At 42.2% G+C, this 26823-nt stretch overlaps 1 protein-coding gene across 1 annotated transcript in view; it reads right to left on the reverse strand.

The window, feature by feature from the left end:
- Positions 1–21346, reverse strand: part of TLN2 (talin 2) — a 184594-nt gene extending 163248 nt beyond the window's left edge. The window contains exon 1 of the mRNA XM_086756871.1: positions 21307–21346. The gene's annotated coding sequence lies outside the window, so the exon portion shown is untranslated. The remainder of the gene's footprint in view (positions 1–21306) is intronic.
- Between the last annotated feature and the right edge of the window lie 5477 nt (positions 21347–26823).

Here is a 26823-nt window from a genome sequence, read left to right on the forward strand (position 1 = left end):
ATACGGCACACAATAACACAACTTTTCCAAAACAGTACCATGCTTTTCACATTGATTTGGCTGTGACTCGAAAAAAAGCCGTTAAAACAAACACAGGGTTGTTTGCTTGCTTCAAACCCATTTTCCCTTATGGGCATCAAATGAACTCAGCCAAGATAACAGCTCAGTCAATGTCTCAATTAACAAGTCACCCAATGGTATTTAAAAATTACTTCTATCAAAATCATTAAAGTGGAAACTGGTGCAACAATGACTGCTGAGTCCTTTCCATTTGCATTAGCACTCAGAACAGGTGCCTAAAGTCCACTCTTCCCACCTTCTTCTCCCACCTGCTGCCTCTATTTCTAAAATGTGATCAAGTGAAAAGCACAGAGATTCTCAGAGCTGTGCTCAGAACAGCAGCAGTCTGCCATCTGGATGGTTTTAGGTAGGGTTACAGAAAAATAATTTAGTTTACTTCTCAGATGACACATGCTTAGTGCCTTGTGACAAGAACATTCATCACTGTTTACAATGCCTATACAATCCAGCACAGGTGAGCATGCTAGTGAAAGAAGTGTCATCTTTACTCACAGTAAAAGATGACATTTGAGAGTTGTTTGTTATTCTCTTACTCCAGTTGGCCAAAAGAACAAAAGTGATATGATACAACCTTCAAATCTTTGAAAGAGCTAGCTTTTCTTCAGCTGAAAGTAGATTTACCTTTTTGCAGGTAAAGGACCCTGTCCTTTCCCATGCTTACTGGAAAGAGTCAGGAAAAGAGAAAAAAAAAAAAAAAAAGTAATACTAAAGAAATCAAGTGAAACAACACTGATCCAGAAAGCCCACAAATGTATACAAGATACAAGGATGGTTAATAAAGAAATAAATCTTCCCCCAATAAGTTTGCTTCTACATTGGGGTTCCCCCCCCGCTTCATATCTATCCACTCTCCTCTTCAACTCCTGCTCGAGTTTTAAGAGACATGCAAACGAGTATCAGGAAAGACACAGAAATTAAATTGTCCATTACAGTGTTTAATTGCATACTACAGCTTAGTTTAAAACAATCACACAAGAAACAATGTAAACTGAACTCTGCTCAAATAACCATTTCCTTCCCAGAGGTCCACTGCAACCAGACAATCAGACTACCAAGCCGCGAGGAAAACAAGAGACTAATGGTGTCAGCTGTAGTCAAGCACTGCTGCATAACCTGAGCCTGCTTGGAGGCATTAAAGCAAACCTAGCATCTGTAATTGCACTCCAGAAGAAATCTTTTTAACCAACGCAAAACAGAAGCTCATAATGGGGAATCTCACCCCTAGCAAGTAGATCACTTCTACTAAGAGAAGCAGGTTCCCCGGGAGTGTGGTCCCGTCTCAGTCAGCATTGCCACAACCCCATCCTTGCCTTTACCCCACTACCCAGTTTTTCCCATTCATACCTTACACTGGCACTCAGCCCTGCTCATAGCAAGTAGATGCAGGAAGCTGAACCATCCAACTTCGTCCCCCTCCGCACCCCTCTTCTCCACAATATTAGTTTTCAACCAGGCTGAAATTTCCAGTCTAGCTCTCTGCACAGTCGGGCCAATGCTAAGGTTGACATAAGGGAAGAAGGAAGGAAGAGCAAGACAGCACCAACCTTGACTCAATCTAAACCAACCCACCTTGGAATTGCACCCTTAGAGAAGTGTTGCTACCCCAGTAAACATATATTATATGCACCACAGCCTTCCTTTCACACATAGTGCTTATCAGGATACAAATTAGACATGAAGGACTTCTGCGGGTAACAGAAAAGGCAAAAGTCTTCTCTTCACAGCAGTCACAGTACCTGTTCTGAAACCTTGGAGGAAGAGCATACCAGAATAGATTTTGCAGTCTAATAGTAAAGTTATCAGGAAGGCCTGCACTACTGATCTAGCCTTTAAAATCCTTCATGAAGAGAAAATACCCAAACACAGATGCTCCAGAAGCAAAGAAATAGCTCAAAGAGGTTTTCCATCAGATGCAGTTATTGTTAGAGTAGATGAACAACAGAGAAGTTCAAAGTTAGGCTCGCTCTTCTGCCGTTTCCACTGTACAGAAAAAGGTAAGCTCTCACGTGCATGTAATTTTGCACAACAATGAGCTTTTTCCGGACAAAGATTTATGCAAACCTGCCTAACAAACAGGTTTCACTTTCACAGCTTTTACAACTGCATAATCAATATTCAGTTTATATTCCAAGTTAAGAACAGCATTTATGGCAACTTCTGTCAAAGGCAGACAACACAAGGTTATCACCTTTTAAAAACAAATTATCATGCTTTTTCACTCCCCAAATTCACTCACTTCATCCATCTTAGCATTCATAATTTACATGATATATAGCTAATAGGATGAGATGGATAACATTTAATAATTAACTTAGATAAAGATTTCATATATTTCATTGCAATGTTTGTAGAAGACTACAAGACACACAGAATGGAATAGAGTATTTTATCAACATCAGGTTGGATATGGCAGTCACCTCTGTTTTCTACATTTGTGCCTAAGAATAACATTCCACAGCTAGGGAGACTGCATTTTATTTTTCAGCTGTAGGGCTGTAACCAGAGAAGAGATAACTCTTCTACCTTAGTAGCTAAAGCAGCTCTCTAAAAAAGCAAAAGTTTCTCCATTCTGTCCCTAAAACTTTTAACATGAAATGTGTTCCTAGCACTGAAACAACTCAAATTCCCCAACTAGCTCAAGTTTGACTAAAAATGGGATTTATCATGTCTTATTAAGATGCTTTCTCACAGCTAAAGCAGCACTGAATACGAGTTCCCCGCAAACACATGAACATATCTTCTGGTTTCACAGGTGCTACAGATGTCAAAGCTCCTTGTGAACATAGGTTTGTAGTGCACAGTACAGCTGAACAGCACAGGCCTTCAGAAACATAAGGGAACAAACAGTCTGGCATACAATAAAAACAGTAATTTTTGCAAGCTACATTGCTCTGGAATGATAGCTGGCTTTTTCCTCCTCCCAATTCTCATTTAAGCCTTTGCTTTTAATAAAGGCCATAGATATTGCAGCCTACTTTATTTAGCCGCCATTCATTTGGAATAAATAGAAGCTTTGTTTACAAGTCAGAAATACAGAAAGGCCTACCCCACACACTTGGCAAGCAAGCAATCTGGAATGCAACAGCATAAAGGTCTTCAACTACTTCATGTTTACAAGATATGAGTTTATCAAGGAGCTGTCAAAGCTGAAGAGTTAATAGATTAGCAGTTCTCCACCTTAAGAAAGTACGGGATACACCACAAGTGTGTGTACTAGCAGCATATAACAGATACTTTTAGTCTACTCAACTGGCAGATCAGACTGTCGTGCAGTAGAGAAAGCTAATCATGTCCTGAGCAGCATAAAAAGACACGTGGCCAGCAGGTCACTAATACTTCCTTAGGTATTAGTATTAGGTATTGCTTAAGTACTCCTTGGGTATTACTATTAGGTAATACTTAGGTATCAGTATTAGGTTCACTAATACTTCCTTAAGGAATTTATTGTTCTGCAAAAAAGTATAACTGAAAAAGATTATACTTCAAAGCTGAACCAAGCACACTTTCCTGAAGTATGAAAGACACTTCATTGCAGTACTTCAAGTGACAAGAAGTGATCTGTTCCGTTAACACCAGCTCAATGCACTAGACAGTTGCAAGTGAAATTCCTGTAAAAATCTGGGCCGTATATTTACAAGTGTCACATTTGAAAAAATTTCACCAAAGAGGAGATAATGACTTTTGACCTTTCTGTATTTTCCTCATACAAGATATATGGGTTCAGCGTTTCTTTATCAAGCCATTTTACACTCACATTTGTTATTCTCCTTTCTTTAAAGGAAAATGTCCATAGAAATAAGCTGAAAGATCACCAACGGAGATAGGAGAAAAGCAATAAGGTGACTAACACAGCAGTTCATTTCCTTAATATTTGCTCTCAGCACTACAAAAAGCCATCCTATCATGCCGAGCTAATAACACCTGTAGCACCACGACTCCAACTCTGCTGTTTTGAATTACAGCTTATCTTAGGCTTAGCTCTACAGTTTCAAAAACCCCTTAAAAGGTAGTAAAATGTAGTCAATGGAATTGTAGCTGTATGAAGCAGGAGCAGCTGCTTTGCTGTCCAACTTGAAGGAGGTTAACCTATGCTGCAATTTTATGGCTCAAAACACAAACAGCTGTAAAATCCCCAGGCACCTCACTGACTATCTTGCTCTTCTTCACTGAAGAAGCATACCTAGATTCTTGTGTACAGCCACCACATGATAAACACCTTCCTCTTCATCTATATAATACCTTTAGAATTCACAACCCTTTCTCGGAAAGATGAAGAGCTAAGATCTCAGGGAGAAGAGCAAAGAATTGGCTTAGAAGAAGAATTAAAAGAAAAAAATAACATATTCGTTTCATTCAGTAAGTAACAGAGTTGGGAAGTGGCAAGTTAAAATAACAGTCCTGTCTTAACAGGAAACATCTATGGGCTTGTAGTGGTTCCAGCTAGGACAGAGTTAATTTTCATTTGTGCTGAGAGAGGGGCTGGAGCTGGTGGCACCTGTGGCTGGGCACACAGCCGGGACAGGTTACCAATTAGCCGACAGCTGGGGTAGGTTACCCAAATTGGCCCAAGGGCTACACCTTCCCCTGTGACACCGTGCTCAGTGTATCAGTGGGGATGGTGCTGAGGGGAGCATCCTGCTACTTGGGAGGGAGCTGGGCATCAGGATCCACTGTGAGCTGTTCTACCGTAAGTTATGTGCTCCAGTGTTTTCAGTTACTGGGTTTTGTTTGTTTGTTTTCCATCTCTGCTTTCTTTTCCTCTCTTGTTCTCTTAAACTGTTCTTATCTCAACCCACCAGTTTTGCCTTCTTTTCTTTACCAATTCTCCTCCCCATCCCACTGGGAGGGACAGTGACTGACTGGGTGGTATTTTTCACTTGGTCCTGAGCAGGGCTAAACTATGACACGGCTAAACTATGACACAGCTGCACATAGTAACAAAAAAAAAAAGTGAGGAGAATTTGACCTTAAAAGAAAATTTTGAGTGTCTGACAAACTTTTTGTGGAGGGCTATGTGGGTGATTCAAATTTCTGTAATACTTTTTTGAAAACAAAGACTGCTATTCAACAAAACATCACCGTGTTTAATATTTCAGTCATCTAAGTTTAAGACCAAAAGTCACATTTGTAAACCAAAAAAAGTTCACAATTACAAGACAAATTTACATCAAAGTTGTGCCACCTGTCTGCATTCTGCTCACATTCCAAGTGTTTAAACTTGAGGTGACAACTCAGGTGAAACAAGACACTGGACCTCATCTTCTACCAGTGACCTGTGTATCAAAACCCTGGACTAATTACTGAGACTGCTATCTGGCAGTGTTTTATTCTGGGATTTGGCCCATCAATAGCTCAGACAAAATATCAAACATTTCCAAAGAGATCACTCTGCTGATTCTGTAGCTTTACTAGTGGGTATAAAAGTTTGTCTGACATCTGTCATCATAACCCCTGCTCAACATTTAGACAACATCACCTCCCCCTAGAAGTTCCCTCTTTTCCAGTATTTTAGACTTTTTATTTAGCAGCCGCGTGCATATCACTGCGGGTAACTTTCTCACATTGTTCCCCTCTCCTATCTTCAACAGCAAAGTCTGAGCAACCTCTTTTCTCATTGCACTCCTACCACAGATGCCTTCCACACTGTGGTTCATACCTCATCCATGGTAGGTAAGAATTCAAGTGCATACGAGGAGGAAAATATAAACCTCCACTTTTGAGGTATTTTTTGCCAAGAGTAGCAGCTTCCTCCTCATTACACACCACCACGGACTTCTGTTTCCTTATATTTCTGTCTTCAGGACACAAAAAAAACTCCAAACACGCATTACTCCTGTTACATCGCTCTGAAGTATAAAATGTTTCCACCTTCGTTCACACATTTGAGAAACACTTCTGTGAACAAAGACAATTCCATAGCTACCAACTAAGTGACAAACTTGCGTTAAGAGTATTATACTGTCTCTCCTCACATCATCTGGGGAGCCTGGTAATGCCCACAGAAGAACCAGGAGGAGCAAGTAGACCCAGTTTCTCAAACTCAGATTGCTACAATTCCAGCCTACAACTTCAGTATAACAGTAGTCAAGAGGATCCAGCAATTGGTTATTAGAGACGAGCCGTGTGCACGCACACACGTGTAAGGGAAAATTGTAAACATATAGCCTCTGACCTTAAGGATCAGGAAAACAGGGACATGGCCTTTTCAAGCCACTTGAACAACTTAACATTTTCCCATTATACTTTCAATTATGCAGCAAGGGTTTCCCATACAGAGAAAATTATTCAGTCTTCAAACCAATGGCTGGTGCATAAAGAAGCTTAAGTCCTCCAAACTGCAATGACCATATTGCAGATGCATTGCACAGGACCGTGGAGATAGGCACCAGAAGCAACACAAGCTATTCCGGAAGAGAACAGCCAACACCACTATCATTCTTTTGGGTTTCAGTCACATGAAATTGAGCTGATACCAAGTTAAGTACAGCATTAGCCGGATTTTAATAGCATGTTGCCTAGTAAGTTACAAAATGCCCACAGAGATATTCAATGCTAAATCTATTAAGTGTTGTATGGTTTGCTGTGTAGGTCTGTTCAGGTTCCAACCAGAAAAATTCTACAATTTGTCTTAGATTTATGCTCAGCAACTGTTTGGAAGTTTTTAAATTAAGCAGCATACATTCTCCAGGATGCATTTAAGGACGCATTTCTTAAATTCAACTAGTTGTAAACTTGTTGCCGGGCTTAAGTATAAATTGGGAGAGGAGTGGCTGTTGTTGAATGAGTACTGAAGATAGTGGAAAGGAAGACATGAAACAAGGAACACATCTGAAAGACTGGTTCATCATTAACTGCTTCAGCAGTCTTCGCTCCAGCATTTTGAACTAAATGACAAATGTCATAAAGGTTTAAAGCTGTTAAATTATAAAATGTCCAATCTCTAAATGAGAATTTCAACACAATGAACAAATGGGTGGGAGGGGGGAACACAAGTGAGGCATGCTGTGAAGAAACAATCACCACTCAAAACCTACTTGTGTCAATCATGGAGAGGATGAACCAGACAAATCTGGTTTTAGTTTGTCCGACAGGAGCAAAAGGATGGAAGAGGATTGACATGAGCCTATCCGCAGCTCATGTTTTTCATCCTAATTCTACCTTCTCCCACAGTTTTGCTGTCTTGATTTGGGAAATGACACAAAACTAATACTAACATCAAATCGATTTAACTAGCCCTTCAACTAAGCCAGAAGCCAAACTTAACTTCATTTTCCCTTCAAAACTAAATCACAGTGATGTAAAAAATAATGGTACACCACTACTTCTTCTCTGTGATGCACCTAACAGATACAGAGCACGCTGTTACACAATACAGATACTGTTATACAAGTCGGGTGTTTTTAATTCAATCCACTAGAAACCATTGAATCAGGAAACACATTGTCCCAGTGGCATTACTTTCAAGATCAAGCATCAATCACATTTCAAGTAACCAATGCTCACTCCCAACACACCAACACTTACTGCATTGCAAAGTTTGAGACATAAACAGTATGACTTGAAGGTAAGGTGTAAACTGAATGCCAGTACTAACCTGCATTTGACCAAAGATGTATTTTAGTAAGACAATTTATCAGCTCGTCAGCCACACAATATATGTAATGAAATGGTTGAGAACAGTTTGCACTATAAATATTTAATTACCTTATTTAATAAGGGTATATTCTTACTAATGCTTCACATAACAGATTTTTTAAAATGACGTTTAAATATGTTGTCTTGAAGGAAGAACACATACAAAAATACTACTGAGTTATTTTACCATTTATTTCAAGTGCTTAGCTTCCATAATAGATACAGCACAAGAACCGTAGTCACATATGAGAAAGCCATATGAACAAAGAAAATGTATTGTCCTTTCAAGCTGACACACACGTAAGACTTATTTCCTTCAAGTTTCAGGCACAGTAGTGTTTCACTACTAACAGCTTTTAAACTCATGATTCTACATAGCCCAGATCAATGCATGAAGCACACAAAATAGCACATGGCAGCAAATATCAAAAGGGCCTTTTTTCAATAAATGTTGTGGCATCACTAGCTCGACTAACTCCCAGACAAAAAAAAAAAGGGCGCTTGAGTCACAGTAACTTTACCTGATCATGACCTCAAGTATATAGTTTTTGGAATACAACCAAATATGTTGCTGCATGTTGAGGGCTGGAAGTCAAAGCGCATTGTAAGACATGGTTTGAACCAAAATAGAATGCCATGAATGGAGTTTGGCAGCAGGGGAATCCCTTTCCCTCTTGCTGCTATTTATAACTGAAGGCAAGTAAGGTCATTTCCAATTTAACACTCAGTTCTCAAAGCACCTTTTTCTGCAGGGGAGGGAAAGAAAAATAAAAGGTAGAAATATTTCAAACACAACATTCTAAGGCAGCAACTGGAAAGCTTCGTAAGTCAGTAAGACACAATTTTGACTATTTTGACTATTTCTATGACTTCCTCTATTTTGCAATTAGAACCAAGCAAGAAACTTAAAAACACACACTTAATAGTTAATCTTCATTTAAATTTTAACCAATCTTGTAACATATAAAATCCTAAACGAGGCACAAGCAGAGATCAAGCCAGAAGCAAAAAAAGCCTCCTTACAAGTCCTTCGGCCAAAGTGGCATTAATGCTCAGGAAGCTGGAATAAACTATAAGTTACATGTCACTGCAAGATGGGGTCAGTTACATCACTTGGAGTACAAAAAGAGAAATATATCCCCAGGCAAAATGGACCAAATACTTGTAACCTTTCCTGAACTGCTGACTATCTCAAGACAAAATATCATTAGGTATGTGACCTAGCTCAAAAACATTAGGTTTGATTTTTAGAATTCACTGTAAGAGATGGCAATTCACTCATCCAGGGCAGAAGATGAACTTGCATCACTAAAAATAACTGAATTTCTCACTGTACAGCATTGTAAAAAAAAAAAATACTGAAACAAGTGTTTTCAGAAGTGGTTTTCACATTATTATGCCAGTACACTGGATATACAAGCCTGTAACAGAAGGACGTGCTTCACATGTTCTTATCCTAAAACAGAGACAGCGTTAAATACAATAGCCTTGTTCACCTATACTGTTCGTTTATTTTTATTCTGCTAACTAATAATTTTAGGAAAAAAATGTTGCTACATTTTACCTAGAATTTTGGGTAATTCCCGTTCAATGATACTATAAACACCACTGGATTCTGAGTATCAGCTACACAAGAAACAAAAGCCATACAACAATAAAGTTAGGCATGTAATTTGTTGACTACATTTAAATTAGCATCTATCAGACAGACCTCCAGTGGACCACCACCGGAAGCTGCCAATTTCAGGGTTGTTTTTTTTGTTTTGTTGTTTGTTTTTTTTTAAATAATGTAGCAATTTGAACATATTAAGTTTCCTGAAAAAGCACAGACTTTTGCAAATTAAGAAAATACTTTTAACACTCTTAACATTTATGTGCAAAATCTACTCTCAGAATTTCTCAAGTATCATCAGAATACAGAGATTCAGATTTGCTATCTCTGTCATGCTGAATGAGTACGTGAAAGATTACTGAAGAATGAGAAGTGAAAGAAGGGATAGAGGGATACAAGTTCAATAAAGCTTCAAACTGAAGCCTTAGGTCTGAACACACCTGCAAAGTCACTATTTCAAATTAAATTTCAAATCCAAACCTGACATTTGGGCTCAGGAACTCAATTTACTATGAGACAAATAGTTACTTCCCCCTTGCCTATCAAGGTCTCTGCCTTCACCTTTGACAGCGCAATTACATGCCTGTAACAATTCTGAGAAGAGTAAAATCATTACTCAGCCAACTCTATATATGCAATGCAAGGAAAAAATTGTTCCCACTTAAATTGTGCTGCAGCAGAAGTTGAGGACTTCTACTATAGCGTGCATAACCACATCAATCCTGCCCATATGGATACCCAGCTCTGATCCTCAAGAGTGCCAGAGTCCATAGATTGAACACATGCTGTGTGAAGCAAATGAACTATCAGACTCAGCCTTGAACTATCAAAACCACTTATATGAGAGAATGCAGAAACCAAAAATGGAATGCAGGAATTCATTGATACAGGGTATGATACATCACCATTCTATGTAAGAGAATGCTGCAAAAATAGTTCCAGATTTCAATTCACGTCTAGACACTTCAGCACAAAGACTGGTCCTTGTCTCTGACTTTGAATAACCATGCTGAAGCATTCAAAATACCATGTACTTGTGAGTCTTTATCTGTAAGAAGTTAAACAAATAATATTAGATTATTTCCATTCTTCAAAATAAATGAATATATAGTTCTTTCTGATCATCAACACTAATTAGGTGGATTTATTTTACTGTGTAGTTTGAAATACCATAAGTAGTCAAATGCCAAGGCCACAGGTGTATTGGTGCCCATTCAGACAGATTCAACACATCATACCCACTTATTTTATCCATTTATTTAACACATATTCCCTCAGAGTCATTACTCTTCCATACACAGATTTCCATAGTGCTTCAAAGGCTTTGACTCATGCCTCTGTGTATAAGGGAAAAGTTGTGTTCAGAAGATTAAAAGATATCAAGTATATGCAACACAGCACAGCTTCCCCATCTCGTAACTTACATTGTCTTGAAGTGTAGTAACTGTCATACAGCAAAGTTCTTCTTTTGACATGGAGGCAGCCCAAACTACTATTTATAAAACGCTTTTAGAGCCATTTATAAATGGCAGCTCATCTCGATAGAAGCACAGAACAGTTTGGGTTGGAAGGGACCTTCAAAGGCCATCCAGTCCAACCCCCCTGCAAGGAGCAGGGACATCTCCAACCAGATCAGGTTGCTCAGAGCCTCATCCAACCTGGCCTTGAGCGTTTCCAGAGATGGGACGTCCACCACCTCTCTGGGCAACCTGGGCCAGTGTTCCACCACCCTCAGTGGAAAAAGTTTCTTTTTTATATCTAGTCTAAATCTACCCTTTTTTAGTTTAAAACCATTACCCCTTGTCCCATCACTACAGGCCCTGCTGAAGAGTTTCTCCCCATCTTTCCTGTAGTCCCTTTTAGGTACTGGAAGGTTGCTATAAGGTCTCCCTGGAGCCTTCTCTCCTCCACGCTGAACAGCCCTAACTCTCTCAGCCTGTCCTCACAAGAGAGGTGCTCCAGCCCTCTGATCATCTTCCTGGCCTTCTCTGGACCTTCTCCAACTGGTCCATGTCCTTCTGATGTTGGTGGCTCCAGAGCTGGACACAGTGCTGCAGGTGGGGTCTCACCAAAGCAGAGTAGAGGGGCAGAATCCCCTCCCTCGACCTGCTGGCCACACCTCTTGTGATGCAGCCTAGGATGTAGTTGGCTTTCTGGGATCCAAGAGTGCATGTTGATCTTCTTGTCTACTAACACCCTCAAGTCCTTCTCCTCAGGGCTGCTCTCAATCCATTCTCCACCCAGCCGGTATTTGTGCCTGGGATTGCCATGACCCAGGTGCAGGACCTTGCACTTGGCCTGGTTGAACTTCATGAGGTTTGTACAGGCCCACCTCTCCAGCCTGTCATGGTCCCTCTGGAAATCTCCAGAGTGAGGTTTATAAATCTCCACAAAAAAACAACAAAAACCTTTTCTTTACTTGAACATTACCACAATCCCCCTCTTAATTAGAAACCTGTGTTTTATATTATATGTACAGTTTTCTACATTGCCTGAAGAAGCACTTGTCTAAGTTGTAAGCCTAAACCCATAAGACTTAGATGTAATCTAGGGCCCTAGGAAGTCAAACATATTTTCCTTAATTTTCAGCATCCCTTGGTCACCACAAAAACCTAAACAATAACTATCTCTATTGTGCATTACCAGCTTATATGATTATTAACAACACCTTAAAAAACACTAAGTGAACTTGAGGGGAAAAAAAAATAGATTCAAGACATCAGAAATAAGTGTTGTTACTAAATAATCACAACTGTTCTCGAAAGTCTGTTTCTATGAAGAGATGATTGCTTTCTGTATCTGCTAATGGTAGTACAAAGACTATTTCACAGGTAGTAACACCACAGTTTTGGTTTAAATAGTGAAAAGCACACCTTAATCAAGAAATCTGAAGTGAGTATACAGTTCAGAAAAAAAAAACAACCCATAGTCAATACCACACTACTGCAAATCTTCAGTCTTTACAAAGCTGTAAACTACAGCTTTAAAAAAAAAAAAAAAAAAAAAGAGATGCTTTTCTCATTTTTCTTTTTACTCTTATTTTCTGTCTTCATTCTACATTCCTTCCTTTGGTTTCAAGAAGTACCTTGTAAACAACTTTCAAAAAGCAACTCCCTGCTTTAATCTTCCCTTTTTACCCAAAGGACTGTTATCTGCAATCCCACCTTGCTTTTGCACCTTCTTCAGGAGCTAAAATTGTACTTCATTCCTTACAACTCGTATGACAGCTACAGAAAGCTGAGCTGTACATGAAGAGATACACTTATTGGGTGGGTACCAAGACAGTACTGGTGCCTGATAGCAGATGTTTAGCAGGTGCTCGAAATTTATCTTCAAGGGAAGAAGCTGTAGCCTTAGGCAGGATGAGAACTACATTGTGATGGCTGCTAAACAAACTGAATAAGAACTGCTGTCCCTTCTTAGAAGTCCCAGACAGAAAAAAAAAAAAAAAACAACCAACCAACACTTTAATAATTTAGGAATGCTTATTTCTAAAAGTATAACTGGTATGACCTAAGGCCGCAACTCAGAAAGGCATGCTCATAAAAATTTGCATGCTGTCACAACACACGTGGGTCACATTACTAAATACCATATCTTAAAGTACAAGAATGTGAGGCAAATGAAGACAAGGAATTCTAACCAGCAAAACGCACAAATGGCTTAGGGCCCTCTACAGTCACAATCTTGCTCAAGTCACCTCTGACCTTGGGGACTCTGAAGTGTTATGTTACATCAGAGATACAGATGCCATGACAGATACTGCTTTTGCTTCAAAATCCATGTGCATCAACTGATCTCCTACTCCCAGCACAAGCTCCTTGTCAGATACATTATGAGGTAAAATCAACAATCTAATCAGATCTCACAAAAAGTTGGCCAAAAAAATCTGAAATTATGAAGATGACTATCTGAAACATGGATTTACATCTGCTATCATTGATGATGAACATTGTTCCTTCAGATATTGGCTAATGATAGCATGAAGCCATCATGACTAGCAAGACATTGAAAAAACAAGCACCCAGAATATGAGTACAAATCTCTACAATTTCTTCAGCATTGGTTTCAAGTCATGTGATACTCAATATAGTACTTTACTAAAAAAAAAAAAAAAATTATAAATCTTCAGAAGCCTCTTTTAAGGTTTCTTTCTCAATGGCAACAGAAACAAAGCCACATACCATTGGGGAAGCACTTGGTCTTCCTGCTGCAGTAAAAAAAATGGCTGAAATAATATACAGAAAACAATATGACATTCCTTTGTCACAAATACTGCTGGAAGATTCATACGAAACAGCGAAAGATTTGAAGTAACAAGTACTGAAACAAATTATGCAGTGTGGGAGGTTTGCTATACTGCTGGCTGAAAGTACAGATGTTTCTGACGTGTCTCAACTTAGGGTATATCCTAGATTGTTCCAACGATAAAATACACTGGGAACTAGGTTTTTTTGTGAGTCACAACAGGAAAGATGTACTGGAGAAGACTCAATGTCTTCAACAGTAAATTCTTTTTTAGTAGAAACAACATTTTATGAACAAACTCTGCAAGTGTAATCACTGATGGATTCCACTTTGACTGGAATTAAAAAAAAAAAATCCTGTGTAAAGGTTATAAAGGTTACAGATAGAACCATGTGTGAAATTCTTTCATTGCATCATTCACAGGTGAGCTACTGCAGCAAAGTTGGAGCCAGAAGTATACAAAGTGCTACAGAATGTCATTGATATGGTTGACTTTATAAAAACAAAATATTTAAATAGTAGAACCTTTATAATACCTTGCAACGGGATGAGGAGTAACCATGAAAGCCATATCCCCACACTGCGGCTTGCTAGTTATCTTGTGGCAAAATGGGATTCCTTACAGGAAAGCAAAAGAATTGTGAAGCTTAAATCCTATGGTTTCTTATTTCACATATCTTGCTTTTTGTTAGAAAATGGATTAAAATTTGGCTTGTACCTTGATCATCACGGCAATTAATACAGGCTGCTGAAAGCCTTTGCTTTCAAGAAGTAAACAAGAAGTAAAGAACCAGAATTTTAAGAGTACTGATCAAGGAGAAGTCACCTGATAACAAACAGCACCCCTAAATCTTCTCATGGAGCAATTTTACTCACGAAATATTTGCACTAGAGCTCAGGCAACCATCAACTGTTGGGATGGATGGGTCAGTGCTGCAAAACAGGCAGCAGCAAAAAGGTTGTTAGGATAGCAAAAGTGACACTTCCTCCTTCCCCCCTCAAAAATACTACCAAGAAATTTGCACGCTTGGGCTTTCTACCTGCACTGTGCCACTAGGTGGTCACTGACTGAACATAACTGCTCTTCTCTTCAAGATCATCAAGCTTCAAATTATTATTTTCCATGGTACTAGAAGCCTTTATGTTGATGTTGGATGGTTTGCTGCGACTGTTACAACGGGATTTTTCAAGACTGGACCATTTTCTTTCAGAAGCAGCCACACAGCAGCAGCTAAGCATCTCCCTGCAAGAGATTGGTGATGGATGTCCCATTCCTGGCCTTCCCACCCAAACTATTCTGATTCTACGTAAGTATCTGCATGTTCTGGAATTAGGTGGTCATTTTGAACAAAACTGGCAGCGTGCAAAAGGAGAGGAAAAAGACTGAAGGGTCTTAGGTCCTCCAACTACCCACAGCTAGCGCAATGGATGCAGGTAGCACCACTAACAGACTGCTTTCCTACTCCTGGGAAAAGTTATTTTTGTTTAGCCTGGCCTTTGCTTTCTTGGCTTTCTAAGGACAGAGAGAGGACAAAACATGACTCACCCGTACAGCACCTGTGAATCCATTTGAAATGACTCCTTAGATATGCACATCCTCTACATACAAAGGCCTCAGACAAGGCCCACTAGATCCACTGCAACTCTCCTTCTCTCCGTGTCTGGGTTTGTTCTGCACTTAATCCATAGTCTGGTCTGTCCAATCTCACCAGGGAAAGTTTAGTTAACTACCTTGTCTTCACAGTTCAGTTATGCTTCTCTCCTCAGCTGCTTTTAAGTCTGGTTAGTATCACAGTGCAGCTGAACAGGCAATTCAGCTACAATCAGGCTGATCTGGACCTTACTCACAACTGCAAATGCAGCCACTGAATTTTTTAAAAACTAAAAAACAAACAAACATTTTTCAGTGATGGTACGTACTACAAGATCTTGGGTTCTTGGGGTTCATCGTCAGCTTTTGCATATAACATTTACAAAGAGTACTTAAAACTTCACAACAGAGTGATCTCATTTCCCAGAACCTTTGCTTTTTTAAATCGAAGTTGGACATTTACCTCTTCCTCCCTGTAACACTGCCTTTTGTAATACCCTGACCCAGGAGACATGCCACTGGTTGCTTCTGCTCGACCCTGCATTTCTGCTGTGCAGTGGTGGCTCCCACTTGATCCTTTCTCCAGGTAGTTCAGATACCTCCTTGCCAACAGATGTCTCCTTATACTGTAAGAAAAAAAATAATCTAAGAAAATATTTTAGTAAAAAATGGGAAAATCACAAGGAAGAATTACAAAACTTGTAGGCTGCAGGGAATCATAATATTTAAGTTCAGCTTCCTCATCTCATTTACTCACATATTTATTTGCAGCCCCACTGCTAAATTTTGACTCTGTTCTGGTATTCCAACATTTTTACTGCGTCTAAGCATTATGTGCTTCAGTCCTACACCACCACCACATTCCTGCCACAATCCCTCCCATTAGATTACCATAGGTCTTTAATTCAACAGGGATCATAATTTCTGTCAGACATTCACAACCTGCCTTTGCTGCTTCCATTCTCTCTGCCAAGTGCCACCTCGCTGTTTGCTGTTACACAGCATTTGGCACATTTAATTTCAAAGCTAAAAGATACTTGCCATAAGTGCCTTTCAGGTTAATTAATGTTTCCACCTGTACAAATTTGTGCCTGATTTTTACTATCAGTAAGTTTTTGAAACTGTTTTATGCTTATATATTTCTATCTGAACTTTAAATCTCACATCCCAGGAAAAAAATCACAGCTTTCCCATCAGTACATACCACCACTGTCAACAAACCACAGTATTTGCTAGACTTGAAGTAACTGAAACAAAGGGTTATTTGCCATATCACAGATATCAAGTCCTAAGAAAGGTAAGAGAGATCATTATATGAAATTAAACAAGAACATGGAATGAGAAAAGCATCACACAACTCTGAAGGCAATCCTATTACTTAAGATGTTCTCGTACCTCTATGCCAAACACTTCAGCAAAACACTGAACACATTGATACACTATAGTAACAAACCTCTCTACCACAGCTGAGAAATTGAAATTGTTATTCAACCTGAAAAACTAAACAGCCCACATAGTACCATGGACCCTTTATTATCTCAGTTGTTACTTGGTGTGATTTAGCAGAGTGAGAGCCTGTCACTTTTTCACAGAAACAGGAAATCTCAACCTCACAAAAGCTGCCAGATAGCAAGACACCAGGTTCACTTACAATTTGCTTCAGTGAATTGTACAGTTCACATTTTCTTGCTGCTGCCCAAAGACAGAAAGATGAGCTACCTACTGAGAATGCAAGGAAAGCAGTTTCAAGTGCCAGTCTGACCCATTTTGGCAGCAGTTCAACTGGCTGCTGCCAAGTAAAGGGACTACAAGTAAGAAGTCAGCACTGTAATACTGTAAAAGGGGTTTTAAGACAAGACTTGTTGTTGTATGGTCAACTTCACCTTATGAAGTCAGTCAGTGCATTTTCTAGCTTTATGAAGAGGCTTGGGTAAAAAAAGCACTGGAGCTTTGAGAATTGAGGGGGTGGATCTCTGGGGATGGAATCTCATCTTGGAAGTGGAAAACATCAAAATGTTATCACGATTGCTTCAAGTATGCAGGCTAATTCAAACTCAATTCCAAGATAAGCATGTGTGCGCAGAACACAGAGAAATGGTTCTCTGACACTACTGTGAAATGGGTTTTCAGCAGCATTAGCAGGGACAGAAACATAGAAAATTCAGTGTTCACAGTTACAAGTTTGGCACCAAAACTAACCACAGACTCCTCGCCACCTTCTCATCCTAAAGCGTATCAGTCTCACTCAAAAGGCATGTCTTTACCGCACCCAGAGACAGATGGCCACAATTCTTTAAATGGCAATCAGATCCAGGATTTCAGCAACCTGTGGAGCAGCCTAGCACTTTATGCATCTAACTAGCTCGGGCTACCTTCAAGGCAACCAGACATTCTTTTTGAAAAGGAACAGATTGTTTAATCACAACAATAAAAATACGGCATAAAAGAGCTTAAGACACAGCACCATGTCCATAATAATAACAATCTAAAGAGTTTCAAAAGTCTTGATTATTCTGCTTAACATAGCCTCTGGAACTTGGGAGCCAGACTACTCTGAAAAAAAAAAATAAAACCCCAAAAAAACCAACAACTCTGCTCTATCATTTGCATCTTCCCTGTCCCTAGAAGTTCTTCAGTTCAATTTAATTAATACTCTTATAACCATGTGTGGTCAAAAGCAGAACCCCAGAAGCAAAAATCTGCACTCTCCTTCAGGTACTAACAGACAAGACTACCTGAAACCACAATTTCCAGCTATATCCCAGTAACATTTGTCCCCACTGAGACACTAAAATCCAAAGGTACACAAATGAAACGTAATAAGCAAAATACTGCCTATTAAGACAGCCTCCCCCCATTTGCAACAACACCCAACCATTTTGTTTGCTGTTCTCAATTTGCATCAGCATTCTACTGTCTGCAAAAACATGCATAAGCAGACTTGCCAAACCTTTTAAAGATTCAAGAGCAGGGAAAAAAAAAAGAATGTTGAAAGCTGGATACAGTGGTCTATAAACACATTCACACTTCTCTCCTAATTATGGCATGGTGCAAAGGCAGTATCTGGATAAGAACTTATTAGGAAGAAACTTTCCATATTTCAAAAAAAATCAGGATGCCTACACATTTGGCAGCTTACTGAAATCTCTGAGCTTCAGATAGGACTATGATCTGAGAACTACTTCAAATAGTGTTTCCGGTACGTTAATGCCGTAATTATGGATTGGAATGATGCTTCAGCAAACAGAATTGCTCACATTTCATGAACATACAACACTGACATCCCAATAGCTATCTGACACTACAATGCCACAAGAAGGAATGGAGGTGGATGTCTGTACCACTGTCTAGCTGCAGTGACTAATTAAGTACTGGCATTTTTGGAAGCTGCCCAGAACTTGAATTTGCACAGATATAATAGGTAAGCATATAAAGTGACACAATCCAAATATTAGTGCTTCAGAACATCCTTGCTGTGCAGAGTCAAATCTTTGTAGAAACAATACCAAATAAGAGAAGGTTTTCACAGCAAAAAATTTAAGTCATCACGAAGATTATGCAGTTCAAGCTATGCCACAGCCAGATAGTTTTCAAGCCCACTCTTCCCTCTCCAAAATAAAAGACTTCAATCAACTGTAATCGTGCTTTGTACTAGTCAGTTACAAATATAACTATAGACACATTTCCTAACATAAGTAGAATTCGCTGACTAGATTAGCTGGGAAACGATGAAAGAATTCTAAGTAAAACTGTACAACAAACCAAGCTCAGAGTAAAATTACTTAATCCTTTGCAGTTCAAATGCAAGTTCATGTTTCTCACCACCATCTACTCCTACCAAATCCATCCACCACACATACACCAAAAAACCTCTCACCCTCTCAGGCACTACTACAGTGTAATGGCAACATTTCAAATCAACTTAAATTAGGCTGTACTACATTCCATTACATGATATCATGCAACAGATGTTACTCTAAGAACATACAGGACAATTATTCAGGGTAAACTGCTATAATTTGAATGGTAAAATCAATGAGTATCCTATATGAAACTGCAGTAGTCTTTATCAAGTTTTATACTGAGACTTAGAACTTAAGTATTGCCCAAGTTTCTCACAGTTAACCCAAAGATTTAGATTGGCAACCAGAAACAATAAGTATTCTTGTCTGTCTTAAGCTCAATAATTTTGCCACCAACAATCTAGACGAAAATTCCACTCAACCCTTTAGTTTTGCAGTGACCTGTGAGTTAAATGAGGCATTATAAAAATCACATGAAATGCACCTTCCAGAAAGAAGAGATTCCCCCCCTTGCCCTCCTTGTGGTAACCTTCAATCTCAAGGCAGTGCCTTGAAAATACCATGTTTTGAATATTAAAGGAGAAAAGGTAGTTCAGCCAATTTAATCCAGTTAAGTTAGCTAACAGCTGTATTGTTGGAAGAACATTTGACCATTATCTCAAACAGATATGAAAGCCTTTCATATAGTACAATTCGTATGGTGTTTATAATTAACCCTGGCAGCTTGCACTCATACTTGCAACACTCTGCCATACACATATGAGCAAGTGATGTTTTACATAAGCAAGAGTAATCTCAGAAATGCATTGCTTGTTCACTTTTAAAACATATGCACATTTTTCCACAGCTATTGGGCTCTCTTGACGATGTGGAACTGATGCCTGTAAATAACAGTTTCAAATGCAGAACTGACTTTCTGGTTTGAAACGTAATATGGCTCAAACTTGGCTCTAAAATACAGGTCTGCAAAATAAACTCTTAAAAGATTTGGAGGGAAGCGGACGGTGTTTAATCTGTCAGAGTTTTTTCAGTCAATGCACATCCCAACGATCTTTCTAACCAGACACTGCAGTAGCGTTTTAATATGCAAAAAGTAGAGCCCAAATAAATTGAGGTGGCTGGTCAGCAGAACAAAAGCACCACAGAAGGTGAGCGCAAAGACAGCAGAGGCCCCAGTTCCCAGACAGGTGCTCCCACGCAGCGGCCCTGTGTCGGGGCCCTCTAGTCACCCGAAGGCAAGACTGTGCCCTGCACCCCACAGCCATCTGCTAGAGGGGCATGGAGGAAAGAGAGCTGCCAGGACACACAGGGGGACATCAGCCCACAACACGGACAGGCCCTCTGCAAGCACACACGGCCGCCTCGCACCGGGAGAGGTTTAGCGCTTTGGCACGCCGCTCCGCTGCTCCGGGGCAGGTATCTCAGAGCCGCCGGCACGGGGAAGCGGGAGGCCGCGGAGCAGCGCGGCTCACCCGCCCGCCCACCCTCCCTGCGCTGCGCAGGGGCGGACGCGTCCTCCCCTCCCCTCCAGGGTGGCCCCGGGGGACCGGCCTGCGACCCGCTTCCAACCCGAGCCATCCCACCGCTCTGGGGGGAAGAGGCGGACGTGTACACGGAGAGATACAGATACACGCGGCACGATCGTCCTTGGGAGGTCGTCGCTTCGCAACGTGTTGCGAAAAGGTGGTGGGTTGGGCTTTTTTCCCCTCCGTCGCGGTCACCAGTAGCGCCCAACGGCGAAGAGCTCCGTCCCTCGGGCAAACCCCCCCGCCCCCGCCCCGGCCACACGAAGCTCCCCCAGACAGGCTGCGAGGGGCCGGGAGGAGCCGGCCTCCCATCATCACCAACCCCATCCTGCACAGGGGGGAATCCCAAAGGACCGCGGTTTCCCTCCCAGCCCGGCTCCTGACGAAGGGAAGGTGAGCCGGGGGCGCTCGCCCTTTCCCGGGGCTCGGACCGCCCGGCGGCGGAGCCCCTACCGGGCCGTGGCAACCGGGCTCCCCGCAGGGCTTTGGGCTGGACTGTTGCTATCCTCCCTGCAATCGGCAACTTGTTGGGCGGGCAGCGCTCCGTGCGGGCGAGCCTGTGCCGGACCGAGCGCAGCTCCCGCCTCCCGCCGCGGAACCGGCGACCGGCAGCTGCCGCCTGCGGGCAAGGCAGCGCCCGCCTGCGAAACCCAGCGGCAGCCGGGGCGGCCGCAGGCACGGAGCGGCTCGGCGCTCCCGCCGCTCACCCCCGCGCGGAGCCTTCCCCCTCTCCATGGCTCCGCACGGACCAGACGCTCTATGCAACGTGCAACGGCAGGGCAGGGCAAGGGGGTCCTCGCGGGCTCCTACCGGGAAAGACGTTACTGTAGCATTGCAAAGCGCCTAAGCCCCGCCGCTCGCTCGCCTCCTTCCTTCCTTCCTTCCCCCCCGCTCCCGCCTGCTCCACCGCCGCCCGCAGCTGCCGCCGCTGCGGACTCCAGGCGCAGACCCCCGGCGGGGAGGGCAGGAAGCGCGTCATCACTCCGGGACCGCTCCACCGCCCTTCGCCCGGCACGGCCCGGCCCGCTCCGCCACCGCCTGGCCCACGGCGCGGGAAGCCCGGGACGCGCACGCACCCGCACAGCCAGCCCGAGCGACCCGCGGCTCCCGCCCGTCCAGCCCTCTGCCGCGCCCGGAAACCGGCGGGAGAGGAACGCCGCCTCAGCTGTCTCGCCGGGCTGAGGGCTCCCCTTACCTGGCCGTGAGACAGCGGCACCTCCGCCGGCCGCGGCGAAGCGGTACCGTCGCTGCCGCTCTGCCGGTCCAGTCACCGGGGGGACGGCGGCTCCTCAGGGAGGAGGAGGAGGAAGACCGGGGGAGCGCATGATTTTTCACCCCGAGAAGGAAAATGGAGCTGAGGGGCGCAGCGAGCCCCGGGCGGGGGCCGCCCGCGGGAAGGGCTGCTCTGGAGGCGCGAGGCGCCCGCCCGACCCCTGCGGCAGCACGCGCGCGCGCGCTTCCCGCCGCTACTGCCTCGGTGCCGGCGCTGCGCGGCGCGGAGGCGCGCGGGGCTGCAGCGCTTGGCGGGCTCGCAGCACAATGCAAATGTGGGCTGACGGCCCGCAGCCGTGCCCTGCACACACACACACACACCCCCCGCCTCCGCACCGACACCTGGGCGCGCTGACCTCGCCCAGCGCTGTCCGGACGCTCGCCCCTCCTGCTCCTTGCCCCGAGGCTTCAGACAGAGCCCTGCGGGCACCGGCGGCCTCGGAGCAGCAGCGGAGCAGCCGGTACGCCGGACAAGCGATCCGGCTGCCCTCGGATTGGGTGTATTAAGCGTTTACAAGTGACAAGACATTGCCTGGTGTAGCGGCCAAGGAGGCTCAGGACCTCCCTTACACTGCTGGTATCGTTTAACTGTTGCGCCACTGCTAGAGTGGTGCGAGTGGTTTCTGTACCAATGTGTCGATATCAATATGAGAAAATCAATAGTTATGCCAACTCCAGCCCCTTATGTGAATTAGTTTCTTACTGGTAGAGGCCCCAGTGACAGTTAAAAATCATACAATTAAAATAATTGAATCTGATTTAGCTGAGGATGTCCCTGCTCCTTGCAGGGGGTTGGACTGGATGGGCTTTAAAGGTCCCATCCCACCCAAACCATCCTGTGATTCTCTAAGAACAGCCATTAGTAAACATTTTTCCTTGTAACCAGATAAAAGAGCTGCACCACTCTACAGCTGGTTTTGCCCCAACAGATTAACCTTAAGGCACTGAGCTCACATCCAATTGCACTGTGACACAGTCCAACGTAGCTATATTTCTGTCAATACAGCTCTTGGTGGGCACATTTAAGACAGTCTGCAGTTACAGAAGCTAACCAGGTTATCTTATACAGCCACACGACAGAATTAAAAGCACCACAGTGTTAACATCCATAATAACCACTCCAAACTACGTCAGCTTCAGCAAAGGAACAAGAAGCGTTTGGCCTCTTCACTAAAATAGAGACTACACAGTGCTTGCTTTATAACTTGCAGATACTTGACAATATACCTCGTTTACAAATTAGTAATTATTATAATATTTGTTACTAAAGAGATACTATCACATCTGTTATTAAAAGAAGCGATAACTAAAGTATTTCTTGTGGTTTGGAGGTAGTTTTGCAGATGTAAATTACCTGTGAACAGCCATAACGTTTTGCATGAAGAGCATTTTCTCCTGGCCTTTTACTTGCCACAATGACAACCTTCCCACAGCGCGGCTTTCCCTATTCAGGATGCAACTTAACCTCCCCACTCACAGCGTACATAACGATCACGTCATTCTGCTCTTCATGCAGTATTATCCTGTTTCCTGGCTGCAATACTGCTTCAAAAGAAGCCTCCCGTACTCCATTGCTATACTTCATTGCATTAGCTTTTTCTGCCTTATAAGCCTCATTTTTTATCCCTTTTCCTAGCCTAGTGACATGCAAGGCCACAATTCCAGTCTCCATTGTCCCTGTCATTTCTGTGTTCTCCTATTTCCTCTCAATTCACAGGAACGCCATTTAAACCTCTGCACTGCACTGCCCTCCAAACAGCTCCTTTGAAATCTCTTTATCAGGATGTCAGCAAAAGTAGCCCCCATCCCAAAGAACAAAATTTTACGACGATAAGGAGTGTGATGGCAAGACCAGGCTCCCCTGTATAATTTCTATGTCTCGCTGCTCCCTATACCTCTGTGTGTCTGGGCACATTTACAGTCTCCCTTTGTACCCAACTAGTGACTTGCTTTTGGGCACAAACCAGCTTTATATTTTTCTCTGTCTGCATGATACCACATCCAAGGGAGTCTGAGCACACACCTGGGTTCTACAGTAACAATCCATTATTATACTATTACAATAATAAATGAGGTATTCTGTCAATCCGAGGATCCAGCTTTTATTTCAGTAATGAGAAATATCCATATTTTTGCTACAGTACAGTGGATATAGAGAACAGAAGTATAACTTCCTGGTTCCTTTACATTAGTTCAGCTAATCAGATGCATTTCCATCAGGGAAAAAAAAAAAAAAAAAAAAAAAAAAAAAAAAGAAAATCACTATAGTATAGATGAATCTGAAAGTCCTTACATCAGTGTGTTCACATAATCCACAACTTATCATTTCTACAGAAGGTCTGGCCTTTCATTTCTTTCCTATTCAGTCTGCCACTGGTTTCTTGGAGTATCGTCGTGTAGTTTAGCCCTGCTCAGGACCAAGCTATGCAGTCTCTTACTCACTCCCCCCACCCTCCAGTGGGACAGGGAAGAGAAGTGGTAAAGAAAAGAAAGCAAAACTCAAGAATTGAAATTTTAAAAGAGTTTAAAAGAACAACAGGAAAAAAAAAAAAAAAAGAAAACAGAGATGGAAAACAAACAAAGAAAAAACCCAATAACTGAAAACACTGGAGCACGTAACTTACGGTAGAACAGCTACCTCCAAAGCAGTAAGAACCTCCTCACTGATACACTGAGCAAGGTGTCACAGGGGATGGAGTAGCCCTTGGGCCAATTTGGGTAACCTACCCCAGCTGTTGGCTAATTGGTAACCTGTCCCGGCTGTGTGCCCAGCCACAGGTGCCACCAGCTCCAGCCCCTCTCCCTGCTTGGGTGAAAATTAACTCTGTCCTAGCCAGAACCAGGACATATTGTTAAATTGATTTTACCAGTCATAGCTGCATTAGTATCTACAGAGCATAATAATCTCCTGAGATCAAATCAGACTCCAGTTGCAGTTACCAGCTGCAACAGGTAATGTTTATGATTTGTTGTGATTGAGTGGGAAAATAGCAATTTAAAAAAAAATAATATAACATCTTTAGTCTGTATTTGTATTCAGATAACATTTTAAAATTAAGACATTCTGTCAGGCATCTGACTTCACTTCTGAGGTTATGTTTTCCTTCTATCCCAGCTGGTCTGACACTATCTTTCCATCTCCTAATTACTAAACCCCAGAGCTGTCAGGGTAAGTGTGCTCTGTCAGAGCAAGCACTACAACCTTATGTGCTTCTACAAAGTGAAATGGGACTGGCGTGTGAACATCAGGGATGTTCTCTAGTGGTTTGCCAGCTGGGACAGCAAGGTTGGGGATATTTTTTTTTTTTTTTAATCTCAGGAGGTAGATGTTAACCAATCCCCCAGAACAGAGGCATAAAATCTACACAAACTATTCATAAATGCTGTCTTACTTGTTCACAGCTCTCTGTTAATCCTTGTATTGGAGTTATTGTAGGACTCTGGTACTTAAAATAGCCTGTGGATGACAGCAATACTGGCATATTTACTGATGTTTCGGGGGAACTAGAACTTACTCAAGCGTGTGTGCAGAAGCCTTCAATGAAGTACACTATAAACAGTTTTCTCATCTGTCATCTCAAATATATTTTAAATCACTGCCTCAGAACAGGTCCATTAAAATGCAGCATAACTCATAGCCAAGCATGTAAACTAGAATATGTGTGTGTGACCAGACTACTTTAATAACTACATTAGAAGGCTTGGAAAGATAAATTTAAGACCTCTAGTTATACAAATGGCATTTATAATGACTGAAACTTATCCTTGATAAGTAACATTGGGCAAAAGTCAGTGCTGTCGTGATTACTTTAGCATTAGCAGGCAGTAATACTGTAACGGTGCTGAGTACACTAATAGCCCTTCATTGCCCTGACCAAGCTCACCTGGGACCCCTGCCCACACCCTCTGCCCATGGGCCCAGGAACTCCATATAAGCTCAGCCCTGGGCTTGTAGCCCCTGTGCAAGCTAGGCTGAAGGATTGATTGCTTTTAGTTATGGGTTTTGTTGGTTTAGATTCTAGTCTGTAGACTGAGTTTCTGGTCTGAGGGTGGATCTGCCTGGTACATGGACCTACTGTAGAGACAACTGGGCTGTGTTTGACCTTGGTTATCTTCGCTAGGCATCATCCTGACCTGTGGAATGATTTCCTAGCTGTATCTTGGACCTGCTTTATTGATGTGAACTTATCTAATGATCTGTGTTCTTGGATGAACCTGTCTGCTCTCCTAATGTTGGTCTTGTTACCCTTTCTTGGGTACTGTGGGATGGCTTCTGCTCTGCTGGCTGTGTTATTGTATGCAGCTCCATGTTTCCCACCGTGTAGGAGACAGCTAGCACTTTCTGCTCACTGGCAGATACAGGCCAAGGTACAAACTACTTTCTTAAACTATTATAGTACTAATGTATTCCTTACTGTTTTAATACTATTGGTGGAGTTTTTTTTCACTGTAAAAGGAGATCAGATTTTGTTAGCCGTCAAGTGAATGTGGAATAAAAGCTCAGCCCCTTGCTGTGAAGAGCTTACTATCTAACTACGCTGTAAGGAGCAGCAGATCGAATGAGACAAGTGGGGACTGTGAGTAAGATCTTAGTGGCCACTATTGCATATTTCTGTTTTCATGTATTAGCAGTGTAAGCTATTGTCTGTTACTTTAAAGTGCTGTAGTAAAGGAAAGTTTGAAAGAGATAAGAAGGAAACCATGCCTTCAGAGGTATCTGAGGTGTTCCTCATAACATGCAAAGTGATAATGAGTTGTGCAGTTATAAAAATGTAGGGCTGAGAGAAATTCTAGAGGCCAACTTTCTGTGCAATGGCAAGGTGTGTAGGTCCTCTAGAAATGCTGTTTGCTTAACCTCTTTGTTAAAATCATCAGGCCAGGAGATGCTGCAGCCTCTTTATGTAGCTGGTTCTGGTGTTTCACTGCCCTTACTAGGAACTTTCTTTAAGGACCAAGTCCAGATTTGTGATGCTGATTTAGATGATTTCTTATTGTACTGCTCTTAAGACTCTCATCCAGGAGTACTCATAGATGTTTTAAACTGTAGAGGTTACC

This window comes from Chlamydotis macqueenii, chromosome 12 (assembly GCF_036417535.1).
Source record: "Chlamydotis macqueenii isolate bChlMac1 chromosome 12, bChlMac1.mat, whole genome shotgun sequence".
Taxonomy (NCBI): Eukaryota; Metazoa; Chordata; class Aves; order Otidiformes; family Otididae; genus Chlamydotis; species Chlamydotis macqueenii.